An 11,712-nucleotide genomic window follows, 5' to 3' on the forward strand; every position below is an offset into this window, starting at 1 on the left:
CAACCTAACTTACCCACGTGACCATTCAGAGTAGAAGCTGCCTGTGGTCTCATCCGAGATCCTTCAGCACCAAGTTCAAAGCGGGAACTCCCTTAGCAGGGAGTAACCAAATACTTGAAGAGATAGTGTCTTTCGTCACTTCCTGTGGGTCCACCTCTAATTCAAGTGGACAAATGGCAGCCTCTACACTGATTTGGACTGCCCAAAGGGCAGTCCCTTGTTCTTGATTTGTTACTTATTGTCACGTGTGGGTAACTCATCCCCCTCCCTACTATGAGAGGTGGGGATGATATCATCTCTATGCCTAGGGTAAGTAGAATTTTTGACTATGAATGGGCTAGAGCTAATTCTATTTACACAGATGAGTGCCCAAATCAATATTACCTACTTCAAAATTTCATTTTCTCTTTATGAACCACTTGTATTGGCCTTCTCTCTTGGCCTCCTTTTAAGTCTTTTCTTAATGAACATATCTGGGGAAGGCTCTAACTCAGGTATCTCTATTTTTGACTCCTAGTGAATTCTTTCAGTAAGGAGAGAAATCCCTGATACCTAATTTAAGAAAACGACAAAAAAGCTTTGAAATGGTAAGGTTAATTTTGTCTAGTGGTAAATAGTGAGAAGCCATGAAAGGGAAGAGACAATTCATCACCATCACTATCATAACCACCATCTTCCAGCTCTGGGTACATCAACTTTGTCTTTGAAAAAATTGTGTAGCTTTCACATACCATCCATCCTTCTTCCCAGGTCTCTTCTATCTCCCATTCTCCTCCAGCCCATAGCAATGTCAGTGCTTCAAATACCAAATTCCTGATGCCCAGTACTGTCATGGTATCCCTCAGAAATTCTTGTCTGAGCTGAAAATTAAATGATAAAACCCTTACCTCTGAGAGATTATCTCAAGGCTTTTCAGCCATGGACACTAGTGTTTCACAATTGTGTAACAGTTCTCCTGAGATTGGTAAATCAGGAAGCAAGGTGGCAGGATTAAGAATTATACAACATTTTAAAGTAATATTTTCATTATTTAATAAGGTCATTTCATACTTTGTAATTCTTTGATCAGAAAATGCCTGTGTTCTATGCCTTAGCAACAGTGCTTCTACTTTATGTGGGCACATAATTGTTAATGAGCATCCCAATACTAGATCAACAGTTTTTGTTACTAATAAAGTTATGGCAGCTATGCCTCTAAGACATGGTGGTGCTCCTGAAGCTACTGGGTCCAGCTGGGCTGAATAATAAGGAATTGGATGCTGATAAGGTCCCAAAGTTTGAGTTAAAACACCTGAAGCTATCCCTCTCCATTCGTGTACATACAAAGTAAATGGTTTGTTGTAATCTGGGATGCCTAGAGCAGGGGCAGACAGGATAGCCTGTTTTAGATTTGATAGAGTTGACCGGTGTTCTGGCTCTAATTTACGCAGTTCAGGGACTGAATTTCTTGTTAGTGCTATAAGGGGTTTAGTAATTTCCCCATAGCAAGGGATCCATTGTCTAAAAATCCTGCTGCTCCTAAGATTGCTCTTAACTGTTTCAGTAGGATCACTCAATTTTTGGATATTTTCAATGCGCTTAGGAGAAATATAATGGGCAGCAGCAGTTAAAATGAACCCTAAATATTCCACTTTGGGAAGACACCACTGAACCTTTTCCTTTGAGATCTTATGGCCTCTTTTATGTAGTTCTAAAAGAAAATGTTTACTATCTTCTTGATATGCTGTGGCATTTGTTGAGGCTAAGAGCAAATCACCTACATATTTAATTAACTTACTGTTTTAAAATTTTATATTATCTGTGCCTTGGCTAAAAATTTGTTCAAAGAGGATAGAACTTTCTACATACCCTTGAGGCAAACAATTCCATGTGTAATGTGAACCATTCCAGGTAAAAGCAAATATATTTCTGGAATCTTCATGAATAGGAATAGAGAAAAAACCTGAGCACAAGTCCACTACTGGAAAGTAAATGGCTATATTGGAGGAAATTATTGTGTTTGGGTTTGAAACCACAGGATGTCTTTTTATGACATGATTATTTACAGCCCTTGGGTCTTGGACAAATCAATATTGGACTTTTCCATCTGGGCCTATTTTTGGCTTTTTAACAGGTAAAATAGGTGTATTATATTCTAATTTGCATGGAATTATTATTCCTTATTCAATTAATGAATTTATCACTGGGGTAATTCCCTCGATTGCTTCTTTTGATAGAGGGTACTGAGGAATGGAGGGAGCTGGACCTCCTTTTGTCTTAATTTGACCAGGAACAGCTGATTTAAGTAGGCCTACATTGGAAGAAGATGTGATCCAAAGAGACTCAGGGATGTCAGCAGGTATTCCCAAGGTGGGAGGCTCTTTCATCTCCTGACTCTCTGAGAGAAGTATAGTGAGCAAATTTAAAAATTCCTTGGGTATTTCCAATGACAGAACCATCTGGAGAGCAGGTTATTATGGCTCTAAGCTTGCATAAAAGATCTCTTCCTAGCAAATTTATAGGGGGCCCAGGCATTAAAAGAAAAGAATGTTCTACAGTTAGGGGTTCCACTCATACTATGTGAGGAGAAAGTTTTGGGACTTTTTGAGGTTTTCCTGTTACACCTACTACATTTAGGGAGCCAATAGAGTTATAGTTTTCATCTGGTTTATTCACCAGGACTGATCTAGATGCTCCTGTATCCAAAAGACAATTATAATATGAATTTCCCACTTTCAGACTCACATAAGGTTCATTGCTATGTGCGTGTGTGTGTGTGGGGGAATGTATAGGGACAATTGGCATTAAAGCATCAGGGTCTGGAAAGTCAAAGTTTTCCCTTTTTGATTCCAAGGCCCTTGCCCCACCCCCATCATACTTCCATAATTTTGGGGTAGTTCCTTGGGATCCCCCCGAGGGGCACTAGAACTCTGAGTAGTTCAGGGGCAAGTTCCACTTAAGAGATTTTGTTGTGGGATCATTTGGTATGAGTTATCATCTTCCCAATTTGTATTTCTAGAATTTTTATCATTCCTAAGGTTACAATTCCTGATGTTATTATTATAATTATTATTCCTATAATTATTTCTATAGTTATTATTCAACTGGTTTCTGATTACTCTTAACAAATTCCTACATTTTATCATTGTATGGCCCTTCTTCTCACAGAAGTGGCAGGTAAGGAATTGATAGTTAGATTCTTGGAGAGGGGCAATTGCCATTAAATGAGTATCATGCCTTATTTCATGTTTATCCATTCTATTACTTAAAGATTTTAGTTCCTTCTGCATTTTGGTCAGTAAATCATTAGTCTCTTCCTGTTTTTCTTTATGACCTTTTGAGACAAAAACAGCAATTCTCCTTAACTCCTTGAGATCCATCTCAGGCCACCTAGGGTAATGTGTTTTAAAGTAATCTTGGACCTCTTTATGAGAGTTATTGACAAATTTTTACCTTATTTGTCCTATATCCTTTTCAATAGAAATGTCAAAGTCAATGTATCTAACTCCCAGCTCAATGAACCTATCCATGAATTGGGAGGATGTCTCATCATTGGATTGTGTAAGGCCTTTAAATTGGTCCAGGCCTGTGGCTTTTCGGCTCATTCTCACATTGCTTTGAGAATAGCATCCCTAGAAAGACCTAATTGTGCATATTCTCTGGGATTGTTATACTTCCAGTTAGGATCTTGAGAAGGCCAGTGTGCTGCATTGCATCCTCAGGCTTTGTTAACATGAGAGATAATTTTATTCCTTTCATGTTCCGTTAGGAAAGTCTGGAGCAAGTTTTCTACATTTTTATAAGAAGGGTCATAGTGAAAAAAGATATCATCCATCTTTTTTTATTACTGTTATTGGTTCTTCTTCATAAGTAGGAGTATCCTGTTTGAATTCCCTTATATCTTGAGGTGAGAAAGGCATATGTTGCTTTAATGTAACCACATCCCCACCAAGTCCTATTGTGGACACTTCCCTTAAGTGGAAAAGGCCATCATAGGAATCAGAATTACTCTGTAGTCTTGATTTCCTTGTAGTTGTTTGTGTTCTTACTGTGGCAGTATGGGTAGGAACTGGTAATGTAGGAGGATGAAATTTCCTCAGGGCTGGGATTGGTTGTGGGCTGGGAGAAGGGATAGGAGAAGATGGGGCATCAGGAGAAAGGGGAGGGGATGAAAGTTTGGTTAGGAGATATGCAACATGAGAGAGGAGGGTCTTCATCTCAGACATATCTGTCTGTGTCTCTGTTTCAGAAGAAAAAGGATTTTCCTCTTGTGGTAATTCAGTAACAGGCTTAGGAAAATTAGACATTCTTTGGTTGGAATCTTCCTTTTCCATTGGGTCATATAAGCAGTGTTTGAAATTGTCCGATTGAGCTTGAATTTTTCTTATGGTAACCTTTTGTTTCTTAACATTTATCATTTGGAAAATAAAGTTTCCTAATAACATAAGGAGAATGAGGCATTCCAAAACCGTAAAGTTTCCTAACTGGGTAAAAACTAGAAGACTCTAAGCATTCATGCTGCTTTATATAATTTTATTTTATATGGCATGTAATTCTATGGTAATGTAATTTGTCATTAGATGGCAGTATTGGCTAGGTTTTCCCTTGGCTAGGGGTTTAAGGTCAGGGTGTGAAAATTTACAAGTAAGGGTGGGTCCCTTTAAGTACTTCACACTTTTAAGTATGTCACACCTTGACTTAATGATTTAATTAACTTTTGGGTGAAGGGCAGGCTAGGAACCTTTTGTCTGAGGCTAAGTATAGGATTAAGTAGCTGTTAAGGGTAAAAAAATCCACATATTTCCTAAGCATGTGTTTCCTCTTGAGTAAAATATATAAAGAGAGAGTATGTAAGGCTGAAATAATGGCTAAATAACTGAGGAAATAATTTACTCTTTCAGCCTCTGTTTTCTCATCATTATAACAGGGTTAATAATAGTACTTACATCATAGGGCTGTTGTAAAGGTCAATTGGAATAATATTATGTAGAAAACTTTGCTGACTTGAAAACTGTAGATAAATATTAGCTAGGATTATTTTTCCTAATGTTGTGAGCATTCTCTTGGGTTGATTTTTTCAGTATTAAGGCCTGAGATTTTTCACACCTTTGGTTTTTTTCTCTTAACATCAGAACCTTGAAATGCTCATAATTGTGTCATTTTCACAACAGATCTTCTCTACAAATACTTGGTTAAATTTGTCTGTCTCATGTATTTTATTTTTTCTTTAGTGACATTTCTACCAACATAGGCAACACAGTTATTTTTGGGATCTAAATACTATGATTCCTCTGTCCTTGTTAGAGGCAAGTTTGCTATAATAACTTTTGCAGATCTTTTCCATCTTCCTTTTTAAAAAATACTTCTTCCATTTTCATCCTTAAATGTCCTCGGTGCTTACTTGCTTAGTTAGATTTCTTTCCAACTTTTCTTTAAATTTCCCTCCAATACTCTCTTCTTGATGAGACCATGCTATTCATAATTATCCATAATCTTTCTTTGTACATTTTTACAAACAAGTGTACATTTTAACTTATTGCTATTACTCTTAATCTGAGTTATTAACTCAGAAGTTTGCTAAGTATTTTCTGGGTCCTTTCAGTTTTCAGGTTGTAGCAATTTATTTCCTTTGGTTAAACATCTAGATAAAGTTGCTACATTTAGTACCAATGTAATTTGTGTTATACATCCCTATTTTTTTTTTTGTTTTCAACTGCTTGTTTAGATAATTCAAAGCCAAATCTTAACTTAAGTCATATCCTTTTCTTATTATCATTATTTTTGTTTTTTTTAATTAATTTTGATTTTAGTTCTCTAATGGATAGTATGTTGATAGTATGTTGATAGTTGATAGTATGACTATGAAAAAATAGATAACTTTCACTCTAATAACAAGTTTCCCCCCATCTATTAAATTGTAATCTATGTCTGTGGTGTTATTTAGTACTCAATACATCTAGTACCTATCAACACTTTTCTCAAAGAAAGTAATTGTAATATAGAGGCATGAGGTTTGTCTTCTATAGCTCTTCAGTCTCTCTTATTCCCTCTTTGTGAAACAAACTTTCCATTTAGTTCTCTCCCACCTCACTTTTTTTCACATTTACATTTAATTAAGTATTCAAAGCTATTAGGACCCAGGATTAGATTTTGTTCTTAAAGCACACTTTTGCCCACTATGAGTCATCATCAAAAGGGTACAGAAAAATAGGTTAAAAACTGGAAGAAAAAATTCACTACTTTTATAATTTTGCCTTAGGTTAGCCATAAATTTAATATCGGCTTCTCTCTTTTTCTTGGGACTTTATGTCTTTTTTTTAAACCCTAATATCTTTTATATGTATCCTTCTATATTATTTTTTTTTATTTGTTACAGGGCTAGGCAATGGGGGTTAAGTGACTTGCCTAGGGTCACACAGCTAGGAAGTGTCTGAGGCCAGATTTGAACCTAGGACCTCCTGTTTCTAGGCCTGGCTCTCAATCCACTGAGCCATCCAGCTGCCCCCTATGTCTATTTTTAAAAATTGTTAAAGTTATGAATGGAGTCTACCAACTATTGCAACTATGTGACTGAATTAGATTTGTAGTCTTCGTTGGACCTTGAGAAAGAGGTACTCTGGTTCAAAATCTGTCTAGGCTCATTAATTGTATAATGCAAGGTATATCTCTTTCTGAGCCTCAGTTGCCTCATCTTCTCAGAGTGCTGTTGTGATAATCACAATTATAAATTGTATAAGAATTATTCACAGGTTCAAAGGTATTCTGTGATTCTACTCCCCTAAAATTACAGCTTGCAAGCCTAGACTTATATCTTGCAAATTTACCAAAACCTGAAAGGTGTACACTCTCACAAGAGTCACTCTAGCCATCTATAAATGCAAATTTGAGGACATTGTCCTCTACAGAATTAGGGCTAGAATTGTGAGTCTCAAAAAGAATTGACCAATTTAGAAATGTGTCACTGAGGCATTTGAAATTGTAGCATCCTGGGATCATAGATTAGGGCTGGAAGGAGTCCACTGAGTCCAATAAATGAAGCCCCACAAAGGTTATTGTCCCAGGTCAGTAAGTGGCAGGCCCTTGAACTACAAATCCAAAATTCTTTAAAGTACACAAAAGTCTAGGAGTGTATTTCCTTTTTAACCACTGGGACTCCTCAACCAATAGTTGTTCTTGGAGAAGTTCAGGGGATCTGTGAGTAAAGGCTCCACGGACCTTCCAGAGCAATGACCAATGAAAACCTAGAAGGATCCTGGAAGTTTTATCTGGAAGACCATAACTTCTCTGCTATATAGATTCCAGATTGAAAGCCAAAGATGGCCAATCTACAAGAGTTCACTAGGAAAAGGAAGTAATTATCTATTCTATGAAGGTAGGGATCACAAGCTGTTTTCTCTCAGTTCCTAATAAATAGTCTTGCATATAACAGATATTAAACCAGTATTTACTGAATGCATTAATAAAACATGAGAGAAATTTGGGGTAGGGGTAAACTATAATTTTCTATTGACTATAAATTTCTAATACTTGTCAGAAATGAATTTTAACTTCAATGTAAGAATTTAGTGACTTCATATACCAAACTTTGCTATGATTAGACAGATTTTTGATTAGGCCATCTGTCTTGGCATATTATATCATTTCCATGCAACTGGACTCCTGAATCTCATTTAAAATGTCATTTTTCAATTAAGTTACTTCTCAGAGTTATACCTGCTTAGCCATTCCATCATTTATTTTCAAAAGCATAATGGTTCTTGATTTGATCTGCTTTTCCATATTACACAATGGAGTCTATATCCTCAGCTTCCAATTTCTCCATTTGCTACTTCAAACTTCTGACAATTTTTTCCTTGAGTGAGGTCAAGGACATTCTCTCTTGCTTGAGGTAACTTATCATGACCTCAATGGGAGAGCTTCTTTATTCTATATTGTCTAATATATATTCTCTTGTGTGTTCCTATGATTTCTGTTTAGCTATAATTTTTATAAATGGGCTTCTTTGCTGTTCTCTATTTGTATTCCTTCTAGAACTGGTATTAGGTGGGAAAAAGAGCAAGCCTTAGATATAAAACTTGGAGGGGGTCTTTTGCCAAAAAATGGCAATGTTCATAATCAAGATGGAACTTAATCATAAACAATATTTAAGGGAGAAGATAGATACACATCTAGCCCATTATCCCTCTCTTAGGAGAGCAGAGTGGAATGAAAGTCTCCCTTGAAGAATTTTGGAAGAAGAGGCCAGAGATGTCTGTTGTGCCTCTCTTCAAGTCATACACAGAGAGAGGCCCTCAACATATGTGGATCCTCACTATACTCTTACTCTTTCCCTCCATCTCTTACAGATGTTAAAATGAAAAAGAAAAAAGTGTGTTTGAGATACCTAAAACATTCATTTCTGGGACACGTTAAATATTGCTGCTTTTCTCAATGGAAATTTTCAAGCTTGGGAATGGATTTTTTAAATAAATGAAATACAGTATTAAAGATTAAGTTGTCAAATTATAATTGCTTTTGACAGCACAGAACCAGTACCTTGTGCGACCACCCAAATTTCATCAAATTTTAAACTCATTCATTAAAGTCCACATTTTCTTTTCCAAGTAAGGGAGCAAACACTACAAATTCTATTTCCCAAGCAGCCACTCTGTCATTATAGGTATAGACTCTTGGGAAATTTTCTCATCTTATAGAAAAAAAGAAAGCCAATTTTCTCTTCTCTTGTCTTCTCTCCCTCCCCATTCCCACTCCCACCAATATTATTGAGCATATTTCCCCTAAGAGTTATGGCTTTGTCAAGTAGATACAATACCACACTATGCCCTAGCAAGGATGATATAAGGGAAATTAAATACTTTAAATGATTTCTTGATCATTATTGAATCTTGAAATTCCCAGGTTGCAACTAGAACTTGGAAGCTACTGAATTTTGAATTCTTTTTAATGTTAATTAACTGGATTTTTTTTAATGTTAACTGGATCTGGAGCTGGAAGTTTTCATTTTTAACTAACAGGCATCTTGCAAGTTGCTTAGAATGTAACTTCCTTGAGTGTGATAGCTCTTGCTTGTTCCTTTCCTCCAATTTTTCATGCAATTATTCAGATCTGTGCATATCTCAATGTGTAGGAGAATGTGGTAGATGCTGAAGAAGAGAGAAAAATAAATATTAAACTATTATTTTTGCCTTCCATCTTCTGATTCGTTTTGATCTTCTCTTTTATGAAAGAGGTCCTCTCTTCCATTCTCCTCTTCTATACACAAAATCTGACAATCAGTGTATTTGTTATAATCCCTAGTTTTATGTCATCTAAAACTTGATAACCATTCCATCTATGTCTTCACCCAATTCACTGAAGGATTATGAATAGAACTTTTGAAATTCGACTATAAATTCCCCCCTGGGTTGACAATGATTCATTAATCATCACTCCAAATCCACAACTAAATTTGTGATCATTAAAACATGGTGGAAAGAATGCCAAATTACCTAGGATAAAATCATGGCTCTTTCAAGAAGTTGGACTTTTTGAATCTTGCATTCCTCATCTGTAAAATGAGAAGACTGAACAAATTGAACTTTAAGGTTCATTTTTGCTCTAAATCTATAAAGAAATATGAATATCTTTTCAAGAGTAGATGTTTAAGCTCACTTTGCCTATGGCTAAACAGTTTCAGGATGAATAATTCAATATTTCATTTGGAACAATGTTCTCTTCATGTTTTTGTTTTAATTCTCTTCTTCTTACTTTTTCTACATATCCTTTTCTTTTGTTTACTGTTTGAATTTCAAAAAAAAACATGTCTTTGGTTGTTTCAGCTGGAATGTTTGGAAGACATTATTTCCATTAGGAAGTAGTATGGTATAGTATACTCCACACTAGACTTGAAGTCAGAATGATCTGGGTTTGAATCCTGCTTTACTTACTATCTATGTGACTCTTGGAAAGGTACTAAATCTCTTTAAACTTCATTTCCCTCAGCTACACAGGGAAGGAAGTAGATTCTAAGATCCTTTCCAGCACTAAATTCATGATCCTATTTAAGGAAAAAATTTTTTTCATGGGATTAAGCTCATTTTAATGGTATAAATTATTCTCATGAATCATAATAATTGTGAATAATAACTTCCATCTTTTGCCTTTTGGCATAATACAATTCTACACTTTTCTTTCCTTTTCAGACATGCTATATAATTTCCTGTGCCTAGGACTTGTCCTAACTTTGAAATTTAGTTTATTTCTTCCTGACTCTTACAATATTCTTACAGTTTTTCTTTGTGTTAGAAGCTGCTGAATGGTATTTTTCTCCAATGTAGATGGTTAATGTTATAACTGCTAATGATATATAAAGTTGGGCAAAATGAAATGAGGGATCAACCAGCATAGTTCAGGATATAATTTCATACTTCACTGGGAATAAGGAAAGAATGTAGACTCTTTTCCCAGTCCTGGATTAATTTTGAGGACTGCAAACATAATCAGACAAATTAACTCTTTCTGGTCCTATAGAAAACAGCAGAGAGAAAAGAAAATCCTGTCCTTCAAAGCCCCTTAAATGGTGGATATGCTCTCTTTGCCTTCACCTCAGTCCTTTGAGGATTGCTCTTCCTGGAAGTGAGAAGTACTGAATCTGTAGTAGAGTCAATCAGTCAACAAGCATCTCTAAAGCACCTACTATGTGCCAGACACTGTGCTAAGTGCTGAGTATAAAAAGAAAGGCAAACATAATCTTGCCATTGAGGATCTCACTTGCTCATATGGAGGCCACATGTGAAAAACGATGTGCCTAGAAAAAGAAGGCAACATTATAGAGAAGGCAAGGGCCAGGAAGTGAGGAGGGCATGGCCAAAAAGGTCTCCTGAGGAGGGTGGGATTTGACTTGTTCTTGAGGTAAGCCTCAAGGTAAGTTAGGAGGTAGAAAGAAGGAAGGAATACATTCCAGCTATGAGGGACGGGAGATTCAGAAGCATCCAGCATGGAGATGGAGGGTGTGTAGTTTGTGAAGAACATCGAGAGAACAGAATGTGTGGAGGGAACTGAAAGGTAGAAAGGAGCCCAGTTGACAAAGGCTTAAAGGCCAACCATTTACTAATCCCTGTTGTCTCCAGGATTCTGTATAAACTCTTCTTGATTGGTCTCTAAGACCCTTCCTGTCTTGGATCCTTTCTACTCAAGAGATTCTGGAAAGGTGGAAATCACAAGATTGGACAATAGATTAGAGATGGGAGGAGAGGGTGAGTGAGGAGTCCAAGATGACAATGAAGTTGCATGCCTGGGCTATTAAGAAGATGGCGGTGCTATTCACAATAATAGGGAAAGGGAGGAGGGGCAGTTAGGTGCTCAGTGGACTCGGAGCCAGGCTTGGAGGAATTCCTGGGTTCAAATCTGGCCTCATACTATTTTTAGCTGTCTGACTGAGCAAGTCACTTAACCCCAATCGTCCATCCCTTATGTTCTTCTGACTTAGAACTGATACGTAGTATTGATTCTAAAATGGATGATAAGGATTTTTTAAAAATCCAATAATAGGAAAGTTGGGGAAAAGGAGAGGTTTGGGGGAGAGAGAAATTCTGTTTTGGATTTTTGACTATTTTAATCCTGGGTCACTTATTTAATTGACCTTGGGTACATCCTTTAATCCCTCTAGGCTTCAATTTCCAATCTATTAAAAAAGGATGTTGAGAGAGTTGAGCACAAAGATCCTTTATATCTCTAACTTCTATGATCCTAAGA

The sequence above is a fragment of the Gracilinanus agilis genome, chromosome 2 (genome assembly GCF_016433145.1).
Source record: "Gracilinanus agilis isolate LMUSP501 chromosome 2, AgileGrace, whole genome shotgun sequence".
NCBI classification, from domain to species: Eukaryota; Metazoa; Chordata; class Mammalia; order Didelphimorphia; family Didelphidae; genus Gracilinanus; species Gracilinanus agilis.